General features: G+C 42.0%; 1 protein-coding gene across 1 annotated transcript in view; it reads right to left on the reverse strand.

Moving 5' to 3' along the window:
- LOC126561735 (semaphorin-2A-like) overlaps window positions 1–23,814 on the reverse strand; it is a 624,320-nt gene that overhangs the window by 290,936 nt on the left and 309,570 nt on the right. The gene's annotated exons all lie outside the window — the stretch shown is intronic.

Raw genomic sequence — 23,814 nt, forward strand, 5'->3', positions numbered from 1 at the left:
CCGTAAATCCCTAAGCTGCAGGTGAACCTCAAACACAACGTTCTGTTTTACCGCTCTCGACTCGGAAATGCAGTCGAGATTTTCCACCTGCGATAAGCGAGACGGATTGTGGAAAACATTGTTCCAGCGGCAGCCTTGCCGTTGCAGCGAGGTTGGGATGGAAACATTGACCAGCCGGGCGGAAATGCCGTTACAGAAAATGTTTACACTACTACAATGGAGACATGGTACACACACACACGCACGCAAACACCTAGCCCCGTACAAACGTGCCTCGACTCGCGGGTGGGCTGGCATCGGGAAAGTCTTGCTGTGGAAATTCCTTTTGTTTTGTTGATATCCGCAATACGCGAGGCGCGTCGTGGTGTAAATAGCAAACCCCAGTGCCATCTCCTTCTTGCACACACATCGCCCTCATGCCGTCTCACTTGCACGGTGTATTTTGCTCATGCTCACGTGCTCTCACGCCTAAACGGAGTACGCGATAGCTGTGTGCGTGTGTAAGCGAGAAGAGAACGCACTGATAACACGAACGAGAGAGTGGAACCGCACCAAGAGAGGGAACCATATTTCGTACCAGCCGTCTTCACGGTAAGCGGACATTTTACGCTTAATGTTGTCCTTTTTATCGACGCAATTTTATCACAACAAGATTACATGATTCTTCAAATCAAAGCTCACCTGGCGCCTCACCATACAAATCACTTCAAAGGGTAAACTCGTTCGTTACCAACAGGCACACACGCACACACTGTTTGTGTATTATTATTATCATGCGCACAAATAGCCCTTCCGGGAGGGGGGACAACATCCGCAGCAACCGCGTTGATAAGCCCAAACTCACCGTCCGTTCGATCGTACCACACGGTGCGGTGATAGCTTTTCCTTCCTATCGCAAACACTGCTTTGGTAGGGATTTTACGGCCGAAACTAACGCCATTGCCTACGGGGCACACTCCGACACACGCTGGACCACGATTTACACTGCGGGCAATCACTTTTCACCGTAAAAATGGCCAAAATCCGACACGAAACACCGTAGCGACGTTCACTGCAACAAACTTCACACACAAACGAAAGCGAACTGACAGCTCTGCTTCCGGCCCGAACAGTAGGCGTAGGCGAGAGCGAGCAAGAGACACAACCCGACCGAACCGACACCGGACAAGGATTCTCTCCCGGTTTGCGTGTGTGTATTTGCGCGGCGACAGTGGAGTAGCTATCAGCAACACCACCAACACACACACACATGGACAAGAGCGAGGAAGGCTCCAAAGGACTATTGGGGAGCTATTGAAAAAAAGTTTATTCACAACTATCGCGTCAAACTATAGTTAGTAGTAGAGCTGTCAAACGGTAATGGTCACACAAGCATGGACACGCTCTAATGTCTGTTGTTGTTTACAGTTTATACTGTGAAATAGTGGGTTTCACGCCAACGCGAACGCACACACCAACTAGCACCGTTTAATGATTTGCACGCACGTAAATTTCACACTCTGCACGATGAGCGGCTCACAGACGTCCGAAATTTGGTAGCACGCTTACGGGAAACTGCTCACCGAAACGTTACGTCAACTGAAGAAAGGTTTCCCCGCGCGAGACAGATGTGTGCCCACTATTTGGCCTACTAGATGGAGAGAGACAGACAGAAAGAAAGAGAGAGAGCAATTACCTCCGCAGAAATTTTGTACTGCGTAGGGAGAAAGATTTGCGAGAGCGCGCTAGGACACGAGGTTCGCTGTACACGATTGCGTTGCCGTGTCAAGGTGTGCGTATTTCGTGCTTGGGGCTGTGTTGGTGGTAGATTGTTGCGCAAAGCAACAACAAAAAATCTGCAAACAAGCCGAACTTCGTACAGGACCAGACACCTGGTGCAGGGTGAAACAGGGCGCAGGGCGCTTCTTCATCCTACCCTGTGCCAGGAGCACATCGACTGGTGTGCTTTTAGCTACCGAATTACCTGACGAGACCCGTCACATCACAGGACACCATGGCTGTGTGTGTGCGTGCGTGTGTTAAAGCGAGAAAGATGCAGCGCCCATACACCCGGCGAGAGTGAGCGAGATACCAGCAGACGGTTGCTATGGAGGAAATCGCGCGCGCGGGCTGCTTCGAGCAGCACGGTGAGTGTGCATGTGCGAACCGCTGTGCAAAAACTCGCAGGATGGATTTCAACAACACGGTGGTGTGAAAAGAAAACTGAAAAGAGTGTCTAATGGGGTGTGCCTCTTTCACCCCATCCTATTCTTCCCCTCGCCCACTGAGCCCTTTTTATGGTGCAGACCTTTTTTCCCTTAGATTATGTGAACGACCCGGGTTCGTGCAGAAAAGTGTGGACCGGGATTGGGGTGTCGGTCTGGCCGGAGTGAGTCTCGACAGCGAGCCTTTTCATATGTCCTTACTCACACCTCGTTCACGTAAACAATGGGATGAGAAACGTGGGGTTTGCCGGTTTCAGCTTACCACGGAACTGAACTGTAAAGCGTTCCGGGAATAGGGAAGGAATTTGAGAATTTTAAATTAATTACACAAATCTGTGTGTTTGTATGCAATGTATTAAATCAACTATTAAATAGCCGGCTAAGTTATGAAGTTTTTGTTAAAATTAGTTATTATTTCACTGTTCTCATGGCAGCTGTCAATAAACAAATTGTTACTTATCTCACTAGCCTAAAATATAGCTTACCAATGTATTTGCGCCTTGTGTTATGCAATTCGCCATTTATGCTATCCGTTAGCATAATTTGAGCATCGCGTTGTTTTAGGTACTTCCTTTCGCTGTTTTGTTTTGCTGTCTCATCCTTTGCATCATCCATGTGGTTGACGTAGACAGCACGTCTGGTTGTTTGCCATGTGCCACACATCACACACACGCACGCAACGCAGCATAGGAACTGGCAAGGAAAAAAAAACTCTACAAACACAAAACACAACTCTTCCTTTTCGGTTAGCAAAAATCCTGCTCCACCAAAACCCGAGCCTCTTTATTGATCGAATGCGAATACGTGTGTACACACCGTCAGCTGATTATAAGCTTAAATATCATTTCCATCTTTATTTGCACAATCGCAATCGGTAAAGATATCTAATTAAACACACCAAGATACACTCTTACACATTTCCTGCTGTTAATCTCTTGCCGAGTCTTCCCAACAAACATCCCGCGCACGCCTTAATCGATCCCTTATCCACTCGGAGCATTTTTTCTGTGTGTGTTTGATATCATTTCCAATTTTATCTCCCTTCCTGGGAATCAGCCCGTGAACCAGGCAACGCTAATCAAAGTCAGCTTCTCTCATCTTCCATAAAACCGGGCACATGAGCTCACCCAACGTAAAAGTTCATATTGGCACCACACGCGCAAAATAAGGGGAATCACCTTCAATGTAAGGGTTTTCTTTCGGGATAAGATTTGCCAACCCCAAAGCAGCTGCCCGGTGGGTGGGCAAATAGTGTATGAAAAATCCGTGCGAGAGCATGAAAACAAATAGTACGGGCAAATACTGCACCATCGCCCCCCCTCGTGACGGTTGATGAAGAGGGTGTGCAACGGTGAGAAAAGTTGAACAATCTTGTCGCGAAATGCTGCGGCGTCGCCGATAAGCGAATTCCCAACCCTGAAGTGTTACTGAGTCACACCTTCCGAGAAAGCAACGCATCTGCTCGATGGAGCAGGGCGGTTTTGTTGATGGTGCCTGCTGCTTCTTCCTGCCCTTCGCCATTCAAAACGCACATCATGGGTGGGTGAATGGGCCAAGGAGCAGTTCGCGTTGCACCGTAGCAGCGTATGTGAGAAGTGCGTTTTCTCCGGTAACTGCTAGTGCTCGGGACGAGCCTTTTATTCTATCTACACCCGTATCTGCATCCAATTTTTCCCTGCCTGATGCCTTTTGGGGTTTTGATCCCGGGAGGGGCGAACACTAAACAACAAAATGAAAAGAAACCCAGATGATATCCCTTTCACTGTTGGAAATGTACATTTTGCACTAGCACTGGTTAGGGGTAAACCAAGTGTCATTCGCGGAATTGCAGCCTCTTGTGTTCGCAATTGATTGTGTGTCGTCTAGGAGGAGGAGAAGGGGAAAGAGACAGAGAGATAGAGAGAGAAAGATCCGAGCGGAAGCAGGTGAAGGTGGACGAGAATGCAGTTGCAAACCCTAGTTTATTCCCTGCATTTTGTCGAATACAAAAATCACACCCCGTGTACTTGTCAGGGTGCATTATTATGCATTTTTTCGCATCCTGCGATTCACTGAACGCGCGCACACGTTTCTGTATGTGTGTGTTGTGTGTGTGTGTCTCGAAGCCTACGGTTAGTGTGCATTCGCGAAGTATAAATCGTGCTGTGTTAGCTTTGGGTTATTCTTACCAACCTTCGCGGGCCCGCAACATCCTTCCTTTCATCCCGTCGCAAACCTCCCTCCACCCGCCTTATTTGTCCAGAAGCTATTGTGAGCGCAATTTTTTCCCTCCCCAAGTGTGCACCGCCCCATGTGCAACGTTTTTTAACGCCTCAAGTGTGAAAATTTATGCATTTATCGACATAATAATAATTATCGTCACGTTTGGAGGATGGTTTATGACATGGTTCCCTGACTGCGGCCACCCTAACCTCGTGCCCGGAGCACGGCGCGGAAGGGCTTACCTTTTTGTAAAGAGCTTGAGGGAGGTAGTGTGTGGCCGTGGAGGTGGCTGTGAAAGAAAGAAGATTGATACAAGGAAACGAAACATCGCGACCGCGCCTCTGTGTGCAAGTGTTGCTGAGAAGCTAGATTTTGCTGCATGAATGAAACCCCTTCTTCGTTGTTTTACCCTTTCGGTGCTGGAGTTTTTCTGCAGTGATTGTGGATGCATGCCTTAACTGACTGATGGGCTGATAAGTGCGTAGATTGACGATTATTATTGCTAGAGGAACTAATATCAGCTTGGTGCTTTGGCCGCCCTTTTAACCACCGATTGAATAGTATGGTTTATTGGCAAAATTTAGGCGAAATTGTAGTTCGTGATGCCTTTTTCATGACGATATATTGGTTCAAAGGTTGGCTTCAATCATTTTATTTTCGTTGGTTAAATTGTTTTTTGTTAATTTAAAAGAAGAAATGAGAGATAAGAAACCAGAAATGATTTTACAAATATTGGCAATGGAGCATTTCAAGCCAGGGAATCATTGGTAGTTTCAAGATGAATAAAGAAGTAAAAGGAAGATTATAAGTAAAAAAAGAAGTAAAAGAACGAAAAAAAGAAAATTATGTTACAGAAAAAGAAGAAAAACATAAGAACAAGCGAAGATTATCATACATTAGAACAGATCGAAAAACTTCATTGCTTCAAAGTTCACTCAAAGCATGTCGCAAAATAATTTAAAAAAAAGTGGAAAGTGACTCTCCAAATAAAAACATCGGCTAAAGAGTAACATAGGACCTAAAGTTGCACGTAGCAAACTTAAATGCAAGCGTCACAGTCCTTTGTGAACATGACTGAGTAGGACATATTGAAAATATTAAAACTTTTGGTTTATACAATCAAAAAAAATCTTATTTTAACTAGTTTTTATAAATTTTTAGTAATTCAATCGGCTAAAGAGTAATAAAGGCCCTCAAGTTGTACGGGATTCATCTCATGCTAGCTTGGGTGAAAAATCACGGTAGATTGTGATCATTCAGGGTAGGACATAAAAATATTATTTAAATAAATCATTATTAAAATGAGGAAAGTTATTTGAAATTATTGTTAAGTGTCGAAAAAGCTAGCTTATGCATAAGATTAATTTATAAATACTTTTTAGTAACTTATTTCATCATTTAAACGAGACAGTTCATACTATAATTGAAATAATTCTATAGTTAGTAATATTTTTTAATTTAAATGGCTCAATATACGGGAAAAAATGTAAACTTGATTTGAGTAGAAAGTTGATTGAATTACTAAAAATTTATAAAAACTAGTTAAAATAAGATTTTTTGGATTTTATAAACCACAAGCTTGCATGAGATGAATCCCGTACAACTTGAGGGCCTTTTTTACTCTTTAGCCGGAATATCCTAGCTGTAAATATTTCATTTGTAATATTGGATTTTTTGACTTTTTGAGGCGTCGCGGTGCCCTATGGGGAACCGGCCAGCACGCAGGATTGATTATTCAGTAAGGGGAACCTCTAATTAGTGAAGGGATCGTTTCATTTTTTGCAGGATGGAATGAACTTGGAAGGTTCTTTGAACTTACTTAAAAAAAAAAGGAAAGCGTCATAGTGTTTGTTGTTTAAGAGCTGTCAGCCTAGTCTTCTCGTGTATACAATATCCTTAGAGAAGACCACCACAATTAGGTTTTAATCTGATTTTCTCTTCTTGCTTAACATCCTAGTATGTCACGCCAGTCATTGAATGGCTTACCAGACTTGTTTATAACACGTAGTTGGAAAGTCAGTCCCACCCTACGGGTAAACGGTTCGGATGTGATACGCCTGATTTTACAAAACCCAAATAGAACAAGCATTATAACTTATTTTGCTTCTTCCAGCACTGCTTTCGTTTTGATATAATGTAGCTTTATGCAGGAAAAAAGTAGTAAGAGAGCACATTCAAACGTTCTCATAGGTGCTAAAAAACTTAGTGTGTATTTTATTTGATCCTAGAGGTTCGATCGTTCCGTTTGAAGGGACGAAATTAACCTATAAGGCTCGGAACGAAATTCTCATCACTAGTACCGGGACCTCGCAGATCGCTGGAGAGAGGAGCTAGATTAAAATTCACTTTCTCGAATTTTCACTAATACCTCAACATAATTTAAATTAAAACATTTCCTCTAGCAATAAATTCAATCTAATGAACCAATCGCTAACCCAACCCAACTTTCCCGACGGATACATCATTCTTATCTTGAAATAATTTCCCCAACAAATGATCTAGCTTGAAACGTAAACCAAACGCGTTCGTTTCATTTTCTCCGATCATCATCGCTTTTCACCGTGATAACAATTTCCCATCGTAAATTGTCACCAGGGCCGTTTCATGTTGTGCGTAAATTTGTTTGAACTCGGCAAAACAAAGCGACAGGGTACGCAGAACCGTACCGTTGCGAGTCGCTATAAAGTTTTGAATAATGGAGTGCTGATATCCTTCAACAATTTTACCCGATAACTGCCCGAAGGAGAAAATCGGTCCTCCGCCATCCGATGGATGGAACTGCACGGCGCGGAATAAATAAACCCTCGATCACGGGAATAACGATTGGTTGGCCGCAGGCAATCCAACCTCCATGTCCCGTCCCGTGCGGTTGGGCCGCATTTTTCCAGCTCCTCCATTCACCCACCGGAAACGGTGGAGCAAACTTGAGAAGGGGACTTGTTATCGAGCTTGCAGTCGTGCGGAGGTACGCGAACGAGAGTTGTTCACTGCTACCAGTCCCTCCGGTCCCAGTGGTTTTCTCCTCGTGTGCGCTTCTCCACGTGGTCGATGTTACGAGTTTTTCACAACTGAAACACAAAAGAGCACAACGTCAACATTTTCCGCCAACATGGTACAGTCGTTATCCGCCGAGTCATCACGCTGTTGTTGCGGGGTTTGTGTGGGTGAGCAGAAGGCCGAGTTTTACAATGTTGGACCCATTGCGGGTGCAATTGCGCTAACCGTTACGGGCCGAAGTTGCAGAGAGCCGGATGCATTAATTATGCAACTGTGCTTCGCGGTAGCGCTCTTCATGGCCGGAAGCGACCGCGAGGTAAAACCACCACTTGAAGGACTTATCGCACTTCCGATCTTTTGCCCGTGGCGTTTACGTTGCGTTTTGGAATCGTTTTTTTGTTAACGCAGAGGATGAGTTGGTGTTTTGCGATCTCCTGAAGGTAGCGAGTGAAAGTGATGGGAAGGCAGGTATGGAGGGAACGTGAGTTGACTATTTGACGACATTTGTCACACAGGACGTTCTCGTGACGATCGGCATGCCTCTGAGAGCTGAATACTTGCACGTGAAATCACATGATAATCTATAAAGCATCAATCAAACATACGATGCAGGGTGTTACATGTAGCGTTTTTGTTAAATTTTAACATGATTTTATGTTGATAATTTACTAATTTTATTTATTTTAAAATTTTGTTGATTAAAGCAATGCTTCTAGAGCAAGAATTTTAGGTTATCTGTGCCTTAAATTCTATTATTTTTTAATTTTTATTGATAGTACCGCACCTTAGTTTCTTTCTTCAGAAGATCCTTACCACCTCATTCAACTTACGAGTCGGAGCAAGAAACCTCGTTGCACGGAAGGAATACAACCTACTGTTATGTGAACACTTTTTTTACTCATGTAGGACTGTCTGGCCGTATTGCTGTATCTGTTAAACTAATTTACAGATAAAAACACTTATCATTTTGGTTTTGTTTCGTCATAACCTCTTGCTGGGTGAAAACTTTCCCCACCGCATTTCCGATCTTGAATACACGTGCTACTCAGCAATCCTTGGGCGAATGGTGAAGCAAGCATAAACAGGATATGGGGAAGCTCTTAACTGCATTCGTACGGAAGACGCTTAAAAGGATTTTTGACCCCTTATGTGTGGAAAGACCATGGAAAATTCGTGACAACGACAAGCGCTACGAGATGTACAGTGATATCATATTCGTGTACCGAATAAGACTCAGGTTAGGCCGATAATGTCATGAGAATTATACCGGACGAGCAGGTCCGTAAAATCGAGTTATTCCGTCCACACGAAATTATAGAGTTTTTTTTATTTATTCAGTTCTATGTTGTCTGATTTACTCTAAACAACACAGTATGCCTCAAACTTAACCTTAGCATAATTGTAAACCTATGGACGTAGAGAAAAAAATATAAATAAACTTAAGAAAAAACGAAAAAAAACCTAACGTAATTTTATATATTATCTCGAACAACGGATCGAAACGAGGAAATGGAGAGGTGATGGTCAAACAGGTGATGAAATGAATTAAACAAACGTAAAGCGCACAATAATGGATCATTGAAACCAACTGTCGTACGCCTAGTAGGGACAAACCGAAGTGGGCGAGGACGCAAAGCATGAATAGGTAAATAAAAACACAAGGTTGGGACTAAGTTCGGAGCGCCAACAACGATCGACATTAAGGGGGTAACAAACATAATTTGCGAGACACTACGGCGCTTAGCTAAGCTTTCGAGTCCTAACAGCTGGCATCTTTGCTCATAATCTGGTAAATTTTCAAAAGAACCCAGCGATTTACCGATGGTATACCGCGTAAACGATCGCTAAACCCTGGCAATGCGGTCGATCTATGAACTACAACTCGGACTCTAGACAACAAAGCGGTATTCTACAATGGGTCTTACCATTGAACAGTAAAGCACTTATAGACATAAAGGGTCAGTTATTCCAGTAGTCGTACGTTTAATTAGATCGATAATCTTGCGCGTTTTTTTTTTTACTGTGGTATCAATATGTTCAAAAAACATATTTACAAGTATTAATCTGCTGTCAAATGTAATATCAAGATCGTTTACGGTATGCACACGGGTGCAACACTATTTAAATTGCGTATATTGACAATAGGAGCACGAGATCGACTAAAAGACATGAAGTTGCACTTTTCAGGACAAAAAGTTAGATGATTAGAAGAACACCAGCCAGTGAAGAGTATCAGGTGATTTTGAAGAGATACACAGCCATTAGTGGATGATAACGAATTGAAGATCTTCAAATCATCTGCATAACAAAGGAAACAGTCATAAGGAAGGACACACTACCTTGAGGAACACCGGTAGTGGAAGAAAAAGGTTCAGACAAATGGGAGTTGAGTTTAACACGGATGGATCGATTTGAGAGGAATGATTCAAGCATTGCTATGTTGGTTTCTAGGAAACCCATTTTGGATACCATTGCAAGGATGAGGAAATGCGATCGAAGGCAGCTTAGAAGTCAATATATATGACATCAACCTGACAACCACGATCAAGACTGGAGGCAATAAAGGAAGTTAAGGAAATAAGGTTTTTTAAAGTAGAACGTTTAGGAACAAATTCGTGTTGTTGGGGGATGATACAATGCGAGTAGTGTAGAGGATATGGGTGTTTATAACAGATACGAATATTTTAGAACATCTACAGATTATATTAATACCACGGTAATTGAGAGCATTGGCAAGGTTTCCCTTTTTCGGTATTGGAATATTGAAAACTTGCTTTCATAGATCAGGAAATGACTTCGAGTTAAAAAATAACTGAAATAATTTCAGCAGAATAGGACCCAGGATGAGACAACAATTCTTAAACACTGATGCTGGAATGCCATCAGGGCCAGGATTAGAAGATTGTTTAAGATTTTTGATCGTTTTTTTTAAACTGTATTGTGGCTTAAGTTCAATTTGCTGTCGTTGACTACATTGAGGGGCGTGTAGCTGGTCCCTGCAGTGATTGATGATTGGTTTTGGGTTGATCCCATATAAATTCTAGAGAAGTGTGAAGCTAATAAGTTGCAACAACCTTCAGGACCTGAGATGCTGAGCGATCACCGAGTGTTAAATGGGAGGGTTGACCTAAATTTTTGTCGTTTTTTTATGAATCCCCAAAATGGTTTAGGATTACGTTTAAATTGACTTTGAAGGGCCCAGAAAACTGGACTCAGTTACTGAACCGGGATCATCCTTAAAAAGAGAAGAAGTAGAAGGAGAAGATTTTGAAGACGATTGATGTATAAGTGGTAACGCGCCTTGTTGTAAATAAGGCATGCATTAGAAGCATACTTAAATACTCGCGCATAATGATGAGTGCGATTACGCCGATAGTTGCGTAAAGTTCGATTTCGATCTGTTTTGAGTGTGCGAAGAGTGGAATCAGGTCAAGGAGAGGAGTTGATACGTTCACCACAATGGTTTGGGTTATTGGATTGGCAGACGATCAAGGGTATTACTCCTCACGTTCATATTCATCTGCGATCGTATTCACTAATTTTCCTAAGAAATAGAGAAGAATAGAAATCATTTATACAAAAAAAAATGGCTGGACAGCATGAGGATGATTTTTTTAGCTCGAAAGCTAGTACAAGTATACAGCAATTGACGTAAGAACTGAATAAATATTGTACAGGCAATCTTTATATTTATTTTTCACTTTCAGCGCTTGCACTTGAAAAATAAAATATCTAAAAATTGTAACAAACAAAGTCATAAACACTTCGTAATGTCTTTTTCCCATGAAAGACTAAAGCTTACGTCAGTGGGAACTCCAGAGAGACGAATGTAGTCTCTAAGACTCAAAGCCTCTATAAAGAAACGAAAAATAAAAATTGGGAACTCAAAAAACATGGCAATCGGAGAAAACTTAAGTTATCTCAATTTGTCAAGTTACACGTTCAGTTGTGGAAAGGTCCTTTACCTTTTAGGTTTGTCGATCACATACTGGCAAGTGAGATGCTGCCATAACACAACCGCATCGCACCCAAGGTTTTAAAGTGCCTGATACAGTGACGAACAGCAAAGGAGACAACTCATTGAAACATCATCCTGTGTGCATTGCAGCTGCACCGATGCAGTAAGACTCTGATGCATTATAAAACGTGAAAGGGAGAGAGAGAGAGAGAGAAAGAAAGAGTAAAACGAGTACCTTCCAAAAAAATATAGAAAGCAACAAAAAGAGGAACGAAACCGACCCGGCGGTCTTGAATGATGGTTTAATGTTTCATGATGCGGCACCCGGGAGAGTGTAGTATCACCCGAATCCCGGATTGCCATTTCACGGGGTCGCTTTCAAACGCTGCTGAACAGCACAAAAGCCTTTCGCACTGACTGTGCACACCTCGCCAGCGTTGGCGGTGTTCAGTTGCGTGCTTTCGCACATCAGGTGTCTGAGGGGATTGGCATATTGAATGTCAAAAGTGAGACTTTTCACAAGTTGTTTTAATCTTTTGCGGCTGTTGTTTTGTATTGATTCGCCCAAAAAAAAAAAGATCGTTCGAGCTTATGTACATAGCAAATTGTAAAATAATAATAACAAGAAAATAATAAATCGCACGCCCGAAGTAATTATTGCATCGAAGAAAACGCAACATTCACCCACCGGGAGACGGATCAATCGAAATAATTTGCTCGATAATAAATGAACCATAGTTCGACACGGTTCGTTTGAAGTGTGTTTCATTCGCTAACGAATGCGAATGGTCGATGATTGCCGTTAACAACTTGTCGTACACTAATGATGGCATTTGCGAACGTGCCCGCCAGCGCCCGTAATGCAGGAAGTCACTTCCGGCGAGCGATAATGAGAAAAGAAAAAACATTCTCGTGGAACAAAAATTTTAAAGAAAAGGAGCTTGGACACAAAAAAACAGCAAGCCAAAAAAGTCTACTTCTGCAGTGTTAGTTGAAAATCTTACACATTTTTTTCTAGGTACGGACACATGCGTAAAACGTGAAACGGTAACATCAAAAGCACCTGTTGGAAATTATATTTTTTAATTAAAAGTATATTGACAAGGAGCTGATATTGCGTTCGGAGAAAACAAAGAGGTCGTCTAATTGAAGAAAGAGAACGAGAATGGAGGGGAGTGGTCAATAGGTGCGGAAATTCGGAAATTAGGAAAGAAACGTCTTAATGAAGCACATAAAAGACACTTCATTTCAATACGGGTCAGCTGAAATCAGGAATGATTAGACAAATTGTAAGCTGCCCTCGATAAAATCGTCAAAATAAGGCTGTTGCATAGAAAGCACGATAAAAGCTAAAAGCATCACCACAAAAACCCGCTAACGAAACAACGTTTCCAAGGCTGAAGAAAATTAACCAGAATCCATTAGCTTTGGTGACTTCATACAAGCACTACGAACATTATGCAAGCAGACTTTCCCATCCAATCCCAATCTGGTTGACCCCAGAGAAAGAAAAAAATGGATCCTTTTTTTAAGGACCTCAGCCTCCGAATTGTACTCCGAACCACGCAACAAAAGCATCAATGCACCAGGATGCACTTTCATTTGCAGCGAAAATTGACCACGAGCTTTGGCGGGTTTTATTACACCGAAAAGGACTGCGGTTGAATAGTGTCCATCGTTGCTGTGATCCGTGTGTTTGAGGTTAGAGCATAATGGATGCGCTACAGTACAGCAAGTGCTGCTGATGCTACGAAAGCACCACGCTCATGCAGAACAACCCATGCCTAAGAAGGACCACAAACAAAAGTGCAGAAGCAACCGCCACGGCTGTGTGCGCGTTGCTGTCACCGCGCTGGTTCGTTTGAAATAACGGGCGTGCATAAAATTTTCATACTGAACTGTAAATAAATAGTGCATGCTCTAGTTCATTGACAAGGATTAGAGCATTAGCAGCGACTCGGCCGTATGACCGAGTTCTTATGTGAAGACACCGTCCAACATTCCTAGCCACGACGTAGCGAGGAATCTCCAAATAGTAGTCGATTGTACTGTACGAACGATGATATAAAATAAATTGTAATTTGCTGCTGCCAGCCAGTTTGCACCACGAGAAAGATGCTCTTGAGCTAACGCATCAAATACGAGAAAGCGTTGGCTAGAATCTAGCCCGCACGAGTATGGTGGCTAGCTTCTCCCGGCAGGGGCCAGTTTGATTGTCATAACAGTAGATTCTGGCAGGATAAATAGAGTCCTTTCGCAAGGGAGTCCCGATACCCGATAGGGATGAGCTTATCGAAGCGGATGTGCACAGTCTTCCAGTGTTGGCAGCAAAATTGTTGTCCAACATCCTTTTGCCGACGATCGGTCAGTTGGTAGCGGTGCGCGGTGTGTGTCTTGAGTTCTGAAGCGTTCGCAACCAAGCAACCGAACCGTACCGTGTACCTATGTTGATGGAATACATTGTTTAGGTACTACAGGTTTTAGGGTACCACTTCTGGCAAAACCACACCGTCAATCTTTGCCAACCGCCGTACGAGCTTTGAGCAATGGAAATGATGATCCGATGTTGCTTCTTTTACCCCGACGGGTGAGGTTTTTCGTGCTCATAAATGCTAATGAATAGGAATGTTCCTTCTGGTCGCTTTGGTTTGACGGACTCCGGTGAGGCACCACGAGGAGGGAGGGTGGATTTTATGAAGAGAATTACCGACGTAATCTGTTAACATGCTGTGAGCCGATTTGCAATTGTGTTGTTGCGTTGTGGGATGCGTTGTACACTGCCGGACTGCCGTTTCGTTGGGAGGTTTCCCCGTTCATAATGGTCGGCCGGCAATGGGGGACGAGTTTGGGGATTATAGGAAAAAGACATTCACGTTCAGGGTATGCGGAGTATGCAGCACCGGGCCTTTATTGTCTTTGGAAAAGACCGAAAGAGCTTGTTTGCTAGTTTTCGATCAGGAAACAAAAGCAGTACGATGTGGGGAACACAGTGGACGGAGCACGCTGTACATAGGAGTAGGCTCCATAGGAACGAAAGAGATACAACGTACAGTCTTACGGTCCAGAATATTACCGGATAGTAAATGAAATGCTTGCTGGTAAGCTATCTCTCCGATCCTCAGCTGCCAAATGCTCCAACTCGACTACCCCTACCGACGGGTTTAAGCTCGATGAAATGAAGTGGATTACTGTCCGAATATCGGGTTCGGGAACCGTAGTCAAGGATCAATTGGCACGTTATGTTGGAAGCATATTATAATTCCATTGTCGTTTGAGGTATCGATGTATTTCTATCAAGACGTAGCAGACGATAGCTGGGCCATCGTTGTGAAAGATGTGTGTAAAAATGGGAAATCTGCTGGTGATGCGAAAACGATGACACACTGTGTACGGTCACTGAGAGAATTGCCTATGTAGGGCAGGATTAGGAGGGCAGCAAAAAGAAGGATGATAATCCGATATATTTGTAAGTCAGTCGTTTCGAAGAAACATTTGCCCTGCTGCAAATGAGGATGAAAGTGGACTCAATGTATTCCAATTAGTTAGTTTGAAAAAATAAACCCTCAGATGAAGATGATTTTGCTCGCCTTTTATTGTATCTTATATATTAGTATAATTTTTTTATTCGGTTGGAACAGCCTGGCACACTGGCGTAAAAGGGAGGCAGGCGTTATTTACGTTCGCGTTGGTTTTGGCGGGTTCATTCTAGAGTACTCATTCTAGAGCTACTGCTGCAGAATGGAACTTGTCGATCACTTTTAGATTGGATGCTGACCAGAGCGAGCTTGGAATGTCACTGCTGGACTGCACTGAAGAACACTGTACGAAGGCAAATAATTTTTTTTGCTATTTCAACTATAATTTGTTTTGTCAACAATAATACGGCGACAACACCACAATGGCTGGAATTCGGATGCAACCAACCACCGAAGAAGCAGTAGTTACAGCAATAGCACCGGACCAAAAACAATCACCTCTACATCGTCATCAGCAGCACCTACCGCCTTAAATCTCAGCTACAACCGAGTATGCCCGGGATAAGGCAAATAACAGGGAGGAAATGCTTTTTGTATACTGCACATAGTGACCAGAAGCGGTGGTGACAATACGGCGGTAAGCCGTAATAATATAATATAAATAAAAAAATGCATAGAACAGCCTGACTGTTTTGCTACAAGTGTGTGTTCAATCGCGATTCTTTCGAACGTGTTTTGCTCGGAGAAAATTGTTTATTTTTATTTTTTTTTTTTTTATTCATAAGTGACGGCCAGGCCGTATTGCTAACGGAGAAAATTGTTACCAGGAATACAAAAATGAAGAGGAATTTAATTTACCAAATTACTCCATTTATAATTTTTTGAGTGTCACTCACAGGATTGACACTACTCACTATGCATTACTCACTGTAGTGAACTCACTACTCACTTGACGAATTGCTTTTCTTCAAGTTTCTGTCTCACCGTTGTGCGTGAACAGTATGATATTAAACAAGAAACAATAAACTTATTTATTTAATTTAATTTCAAATTCTTAGTTTCATTTAAATTTAAAGTTTAATCAAAAATAACAAACAAGATTCCCTGTGAAATTATGCACATAAATCTAGCACTACTTCAGCCGGTCCCATCTTGATATCCTCAAAGAAACTGACTCATCAAACGCCAGCCACAAATTGGCCAACGCTGGTTAAAACTAGCACCATTAGCCGTTTTCGCCTAAATCATCTTTATTAGTCTGTTACTGTTACTGCCTCCGCCACGGTTTCGGCTGTCTCGTGGTTGTATAACTTCTAATTATTTCTTCCCTAGAATCAACCAGCCAAACCAGGTTCATAGGATGATGGGAAAGTTGAAAATTTTTGTGAAAAAGAAAACCACGGCAAAGTGTGGCAAAGAAAGTACTCTGGTGCGACTAAAAGTTTTTTTTTCGGCATCACAAGAAGAAGAAACGAAGCATAAGATGAACGAGAGAAACGATCTCAGAAACAGCTCGAAGAGTAAGAAACTGGTCGGATTTCATGCTGTTTCCGTCCAGTACAGGACTTAAAAAAAAGTAAAGCTAAAAGAAAAAAACTCACACACAAAGTGCCACAAATACACAGACGCAAAATGGAGCATCCTCCCCGAATCGTCTTACGGTTTGGGCATTTAAGGAGGGGGAGGTAGTTCACGCTAGACTGCGCCGGCAACTGTAACTGGCTGCTGCTGTATACGGAAGTCATAGTTCATTTAATTAATTGCTACTTTTGGTCATGATTTATGCACCGCTCGTTCATTCGCCGTCACCAATTTTCCTTCGACGGCGTGCGGCACCTATAACCCCGGATCCGGATGAATCCGATTCAATAACTGCCAGCCAGTGTTCATGATCCGTGGCGAAAACGGAAGTGCCTTTTCTTGGGATGGCTTTTTGGAAATGTTTTTTTTTTTTCTACTTGTGTGTGTACTATGTGTTTCTGTTTGAGTTCAGAAAGGGCAAAAGGCGTCCTTGCCTTAGATGACCGAGAACGGAGACTGGAGTGTGTGAAAGTGCATGTTGTAATAGGCCGTTAAGAACAATCCGATGATGTTGATGCTGCAGGCGTGCAGTGTGCCGAAATCCTTAATGAGTTTTCCGCTTTGGCATTTATCCCAAGGTTTCTGGGAGAAGTGGAGGAAAAGTATGCCATTCGCTGGCTTGTGGTTGGTTTCGGAAGCTGGGGTTGCATTATGTTGACTGGAAATAATTTACCACATAATGGACACATTGCAACGCAGTAGAAGTGGTGCGCAGTAGAAATGGTGTGACGCTATGAATGGATCGTCTTAATTGGTGAGAATGATTTTCGAAGCAAATTTTCCTCTCGAACGCGTTGAAATAAAAGGCGAACGTATCCCGTCTATTAGGGATATGGGTGTAGTTGTGGAAGAAGAATAGGAATTGCTTTCAGTAAATTTGTCATTCTCAGCATCAGATTGCAATATGTTGTCTTTTATCTTAAAGCTTTTGTTGAGTTAGAAAATTTTTGAGCAAAAATAAAAAAAGTTTTATTTTAATTCATTTTACATAATAAATAACGTTAGTATTTTATTTAATAGCAAATTGATACAACTAAAGTAATTTTATTGTAACATGAGGCAGAAAAAAACGCTGAAAGTTATGGAATTGTTTAAAAAAAATGTTTAATAATGAATATCAAATTTAAATTTTAGAATGAATAACAACACCTACTCAATGGAGGCGCCTAGTCGCGCACTCAAGTACCGCGATATGCAACAAATTTGCCTTTAGGCATACTTTACACCTACGGGAACTAAACACATTTAAGCAGCAAAATGAAATGCCAATAATCTCTCTCTTTCTCTCTCTCTCCTACCAACCCAATACACCCCTGTAATGTGTTGCGGAAGGTGTAAATAAGCTACTTTAGCGACAAATCTCTATCTCTTACACTCCTTCCAACCAATTTAAGCACGGCGCTCTACCATCACTCTCCGTTCCCGGTTGTGATTTCTTTTTTTTTTGCTCCTCGTATTGACACAGCGCACCAACCAAACAACACCGGTTACATAGGTGGTTTCCACAAAAGTGGAAAACCTTGTAAAAAGTCGCTGCAAATTGCTACTTTGAGCGAGCCGCATTTTTGTTGTCAACCAGCTGAGTGCAGCAGTACCGTGCTGTCGCTCGGAATTGGGAAATTTCTCTCCAAAAAAAAGGTGGCCACAACACGGTGGAAGGCGGCTTTTTTTTGTTATTTTGATTCGTTCTTTTTTTCTCTACCTGCCATTCTACGGGAGGGTTTTTCACTTTCTACCGTCACAGAAGGATATTTACTTCTTTACGCGTTCTACCCAGTAGCCGGGCTCTTTTCTGCCGTTGCAGCAACCGCAAGAGCTGTAAAATTTTATATTTTTTGGTTCTTTGGATCCATTTTATCTTGGCGTCCTTTGCTGACAAGTTGATTTTCTTTGGTACAAATGCTCTCGCCATGACTACGCGAAACATAAATTACTTCCGTATTTTTTTAGCGACGGATCATAATTTGCATTTATTACCGTTAGCCTATGTTCGTCTTGCACCGTGCATACTGTTACCAACGAAGCGATGGAAGCCGTCACTTCCTTTCAAATCATACTTTAACATGTTTCAATGGAAACTTAATAAAATTAAATGTTGGCATATTTTCCATCCTTTTTTTAAGACTCTTCTTACGATGAATTTTCACGTCCACCGTGCCTTTACTCTTTATTTTTTCAGGGGTTTGCAGTGCATCAAAACTGTGCTCAAAATTAATTTGAATATGTAAATACGGGAGAAGAAAAAGAAAATCCCGGTTTTTATTTCCACCCTTTCCATCGGAATGATAATGTCAAAAAAGCGTTCATAAAATACCATCTCCAGCCTTCTTGTCCGCTGTCGAAACTGACGCCATAACTGCCATGCTATCCGTATGCACTGCACGCAACGGATTTCGGTGAAGCAACACATCCATTCCGTCCCGTGTGCCGCGCATCTTGTTAACGCATCCTCCCTTACACGCGCACTTAGGCTGGTCTCGGAAAATGTAAAAGATTCAATTTCTTTCCGGTTCCGCGTGTTGTGTGTTACTCTTTGCTTTCCGCGCGAAATCTTCCACATCCCAAAAACAGAGAAGCAGTATTCGCGCCCGGAAACGGAACAGAAACATGCTTCCTGTTTCTTATCTACATCCCACCGTGCATCGTGCACCCATCGCGTGTGCTGTAAATGTTGCCCCGTGCTGTTCATTTCCATTTCGTGTTTTTATTTATTTATTTTTCCATGTGTGTGTGTGTGTGTTTGTGCACTTCCATCCCCCTAACGTTTGTAGTAGCGCAAGCGGAAAAGCATTTTTCCGTTGTTGCTTACCTTCTTCGTGTTGCTAAATGTCGAATTTTATGCTCATGTGTTTATTTATGTTTATGCTCATTGCGCCCCGGTGGTTCCGCTGTTGGGGAAGAGGCTCTGGATTTCTTAAGGGCGCATTGTTTATCCGAGGCAAGCTGGAACATGAAGCCACCTGGGGTAGAGTGAGTCAGAGCGTTAGGACGAGCTTCTTATTCCGATTGCTCCATTTCAGAATCAACCATTCCCGATCGGTAGGAATGGGAATCAGGTTTGGGTTTTAGCAATAGGGAAAGTAGGCAACTGTACTTCCACGACCACAACCCACCTACCAGCCCAGCATTGAATATGCTTTGGTTTCGGAATTATGCTGCAAACGTAAAGCCCATTCGGTAAAGGTAAAATATATCTTCCGTGCGCTCAGTTTAAACTGACTGGCGGCTCCGCGGTGGTGATGAGCGTGATGGCAGCAGCGGTTTGAAACGTATGGATGCATTTTGTGGTTGCGCTTAGTGGGTGCAAAGTATGGTGAATATGTTTCGGAATATTTTTCATGGTCCATGGCAGCACAGTATGAATTTTTCGTTTGCAAAGTATGTGAATGTGTTTTTGTATGCGTGAATGTATTTCATAGGTTTGATTTGCGGCGTTTACTTTTATAACCTAAGATTATGAGCGCTACAATAAATATGGGACGTTGTTAATGGAGGCATAGACTTTAATTTGAAGACTTTTTACACAACAAAATTAAAGTGGAAAATAAAGAGTATAGGTTGATATAGTGCTGTATGGCAAGAAGTAACCAGTGTATTATAACGTCTAGCTAGAAAACCTCATCATTTCATCGCTTTTCGAATTCAAAACCTTATTAAACGCTTATCAAACCACCTCATAAGAGGTATATCCAAATTTTGCTTAAGGAAGATTCACGTGCACGAAGCATTTTTCCTTAATTACCGTGGTCAGTTCCTCTTCGCACTACCCAAAAAAACAGCTCGTCTCACAGCACATCCTTGGGGTCGACTTCCCCTTGTTTTCGCCACCGTCGCCTATGACTAAATCCGATTCGCTGTCCGATGATGTGGACCCTAGCGTACGTGACACATATCCATGGTGGAACCAAGAAGATGATTTTATAAACGAATACTTAAAGACATGGGTGCACAAATGTTTGGGCGTGTGAAGGAAGCACCGTCGAAAGTGATCGTTAAGCGCCTCAGGCCCCTTTTTGTATGAAATTTTATCTTATAAACACCTCATCGAACTGGTCGATTCATCATTACAGATTTGCTCTATCTTTTTCCTTTTCATTTCCTGTATCTTTTTTATTTTTTGAGATTCCTTGTTTTTCTTTCTTAATTTTTGGTTTTCTCTTTTTTTTCTTTTTCTTGTCATTTTTATGTTTCATTCTCATATTTTTGTTTCTTTGCAATTTGTAAATTGCGCATTGAAGTGCCGTTCCATTCCTGTTCATAATTTGTATGTTTTTCATTTGCATGGGTTTGATTTTGTCTTCTTTTCTTTTAACTTTCTTTATACTTTGGGTTAGTGTTGTGGTTATTTCTTATAGTTTTATAAATAGCAACCAATTTATTGCATTTTTTTATTTTAACGATTCACTTCAACAAAACATTAAAGTGTAACTTAAACAACAAATTTTCTAAGCTGTATGTACTTCTGCAGACATCACCCATTTGCGAGCTTTAACTGCCAAATTCACTTACCCCTGTTCGAAAAAGAAAAACACATTAACATATGAACGTATCCCTCCCCTTCAATTTTTGCATCGGCTCAATGGTAAGCATTGGAATCTACTTTCCCGATCGTTATGCTGCTATGCAAATGTGAGTAGCCATTTCGGGGCTAGCAGCAGTAGACCATAATAGACCTTTATGAAAGTTTGTACATACTGGCTATATCTAGGCGCACAACTTCCCGCTAGCGCTCGATTCAAGGTGCGTTGATGTTGTTGCGCCTTGTGCCCGGGATGTACGTATTGCCAGCACTGCAAAGGCCTATTTGATTAGAGATAAATGGATATTGCACGGTTTCAGCGTTCTCGGGTTTGTCGGTGCTGATGGGTTGATACGATGATGCGATATCGCTTCGACAGGAACCATCCCGAAACGGTTCGATTTCCTAGATGCTTTCCTAGAATCAATAGTGTGGTAGTGGGTTAGTTAGGTTTGAGCTGTCGGATAAAAACGCCGTCCTCACTATTGGACAGTATCGCATAGCGGGTTGCAGCCTCGCCACGCGTGAGGAGCACCACAAAAAGAAGAGGGGAAAAAAAGGAAAATGTAAATGGGAGAGCATACATAAAAGCGTACACGTCGTTCCGGTGGAGAAGGGCAAAGGAGCCACTTTGCTTCGGGGTCCTGGCATCGGCCATATGTTTTGAATAATTCATGCCTTCCAACTGATGTAATTCTTTCACTTTTTTCTTCCCATGCACATCCTCCTCAGACTCAGACTATCTGTCTTACTGTCCGATGGGTTGGAGATCGGTTTTCGATGGGGTTTTCCTGTTTCCTGCTTCCAATTTCTTTCGCAGCCCAGCTTTGCTCAACCGGAGCGGGGTGCAGACGTTCGCGTAGTTTGCACATCAGTGCGCCCCTTTAGCACTTTGGCCCAAGAGCGGTAGTAAAGAAATGGAATTTGTATACGATAAAATGGCACGTTCGTGAGGGGACTGCACAACTTTTGCGACTCGATTGGTGGTCGAGTGTTCTGAGAGCTCCGATGAGGATGGGTATTTATCGGTGATCTTGCAGCTGAAATGATGCAGCGTTCTGTGAGTGGTTCTTGCATGTGTTTTAACTCGTTGAGAAGATAGGAAAGTTTTTTTCATAATGCCCTACAGTTATTGAATGTTTTAGCAAAAAGAAAGCAGTGAAAATTATAAAATAGTTGGCGGGCTCGTTAAAATCCTAAATGAAATAACCAATTTAATACAAATAAATATGATTAAATGAGTCAAGAAAGCCAGCTATTTTAAATCTTTTGGTCTTTTCATTCTCGTCTTAACTATCTCTAAGGTCACTTCGGCCATCGAACGGCTTACTAGACTTTGTCGATACCACGTAGTTGGATAATCAGTCCTCGCTAAGGGGGACTTTATGGTCCGGATGGAATTTGAACCTGTCGTTTAAAGACAGGCACTGATGTCGCTTATACCACCGGGTTACCCCCAGATATTTAGGGTTAGAAAACTTAGAGTACAAAAAACTGTTAGTTGGACAAGTTATTGAATTTCGTAATGTTACAAATCGCTGAAAGATTTTTTTTGAATGCATTGTTTTATTATTGAATTGTTGATTATTGTTTTATTATTATTGATTGATTATTGATTTTGAGATGCTTCAAAATGTGTCATATCATGGGTAAATCGCAGCAATATTATTGTTTTGAATTATTTTCTATGACTATGAATTTCTATGGCATTACACTTAATATTTTTCTGATTTTCGGAGAGTTGATTAAACATTAAACATTAAACAGAAGTATTAAACCAGGAAAATATTTATTTATTTATTTAGTTATTATTCAGCATGACGGCACGTCGCCGTATTGTCAACAGGAAAGTGTGTTAATGTTGAAATACTTTAAAAAGCGATACGGTCGAGCCGTTCCAGATGAATATAAACATAAAAGTAAAGAGAAGCTCGCGATTGGCAATGGAAAAAGATCACGTAGAATTATATATTCCTGTTAAACAAATGATGTATCATTTTTAAATTAATATACTTTGGCACGTTCAGCAAAACGATTCGTGCGAGAAAATGGCACCACACCAATCACACGCATTGTTCCTTGCTTCTGCTTACCCAGGAGCACAGCGGGAGCAATAACTTACGATATCTTTAAATAGGATAAATAGCCCAATGGGTGCTTGTTGTGTGATAAAATTTTAATACCATCTCTCACCAACGGGCAGCCGAGAAGAATCGAAAGCCGACGGATTTTCACTTTAATTTAATTTCCTTTTCTCATTGCTGCTCCCCGCAAAGCACCAGCAAAATGACAGGCGAGCAAAGCTGACAGAACGATAGAGAAACAAACACAGAGAACTGGTAAACCGGCCATCAAATGCGCCCGGCACCCCGGTTCTGGGTGCTAGTGCTGGAGGCTTTTTCAGAAAAATCTTTTATTCCATCTATTATCGGCCATTTGATCTTAATTAAGAATTAAATGGGAATAAATTTATCTTTCACTTCCCGGGGGCGAAAGCGGGCTTGGCCTGGCAAAAGGGATACAAAGCTTCGGACATTCAGTGAAATACATTCGTTTAATTGTTTTTGTTTTTGTGTTCCACCGGTCTTTTTTGCACTGCGCTGAGGAGATCCACTGATGACTACCACAAAAATAGCCGTAAAACCATTATGCCGGTGCCTTGTGCTGTTTATTTTAGCATTTAGTTGGCGCACTGTTGCACCGTTTCTTTCCAATCCGGGAGCGAACAACAAAACCGACCCTTCAGTGCTTCCTTGCGCTTGGTAATTGGCCTGTGGAAGTGTGCCGGAAGCGCGCGTGTCTTGGCCAATATCAGTGAAATTAGAATTTATTTATGAACGTACCTCCTGCATATAAATCGGACCATCGGGCAGGGCT

Source organism: Anopheles maculipalpis, chromosome 3RL (assembly GCF_943734695.1).
Source record: "Anopheles maculipalpis chromosome 3RL, idAnoMacuDA_375_x, whole genome shotgun sequence".
Taxonomy (NCBI): Eukaryota; Metazoa; Arthropoda; class Insecta; order Diptera; family Culicidae; genus Anopheles; species Anopheles maculipalpis.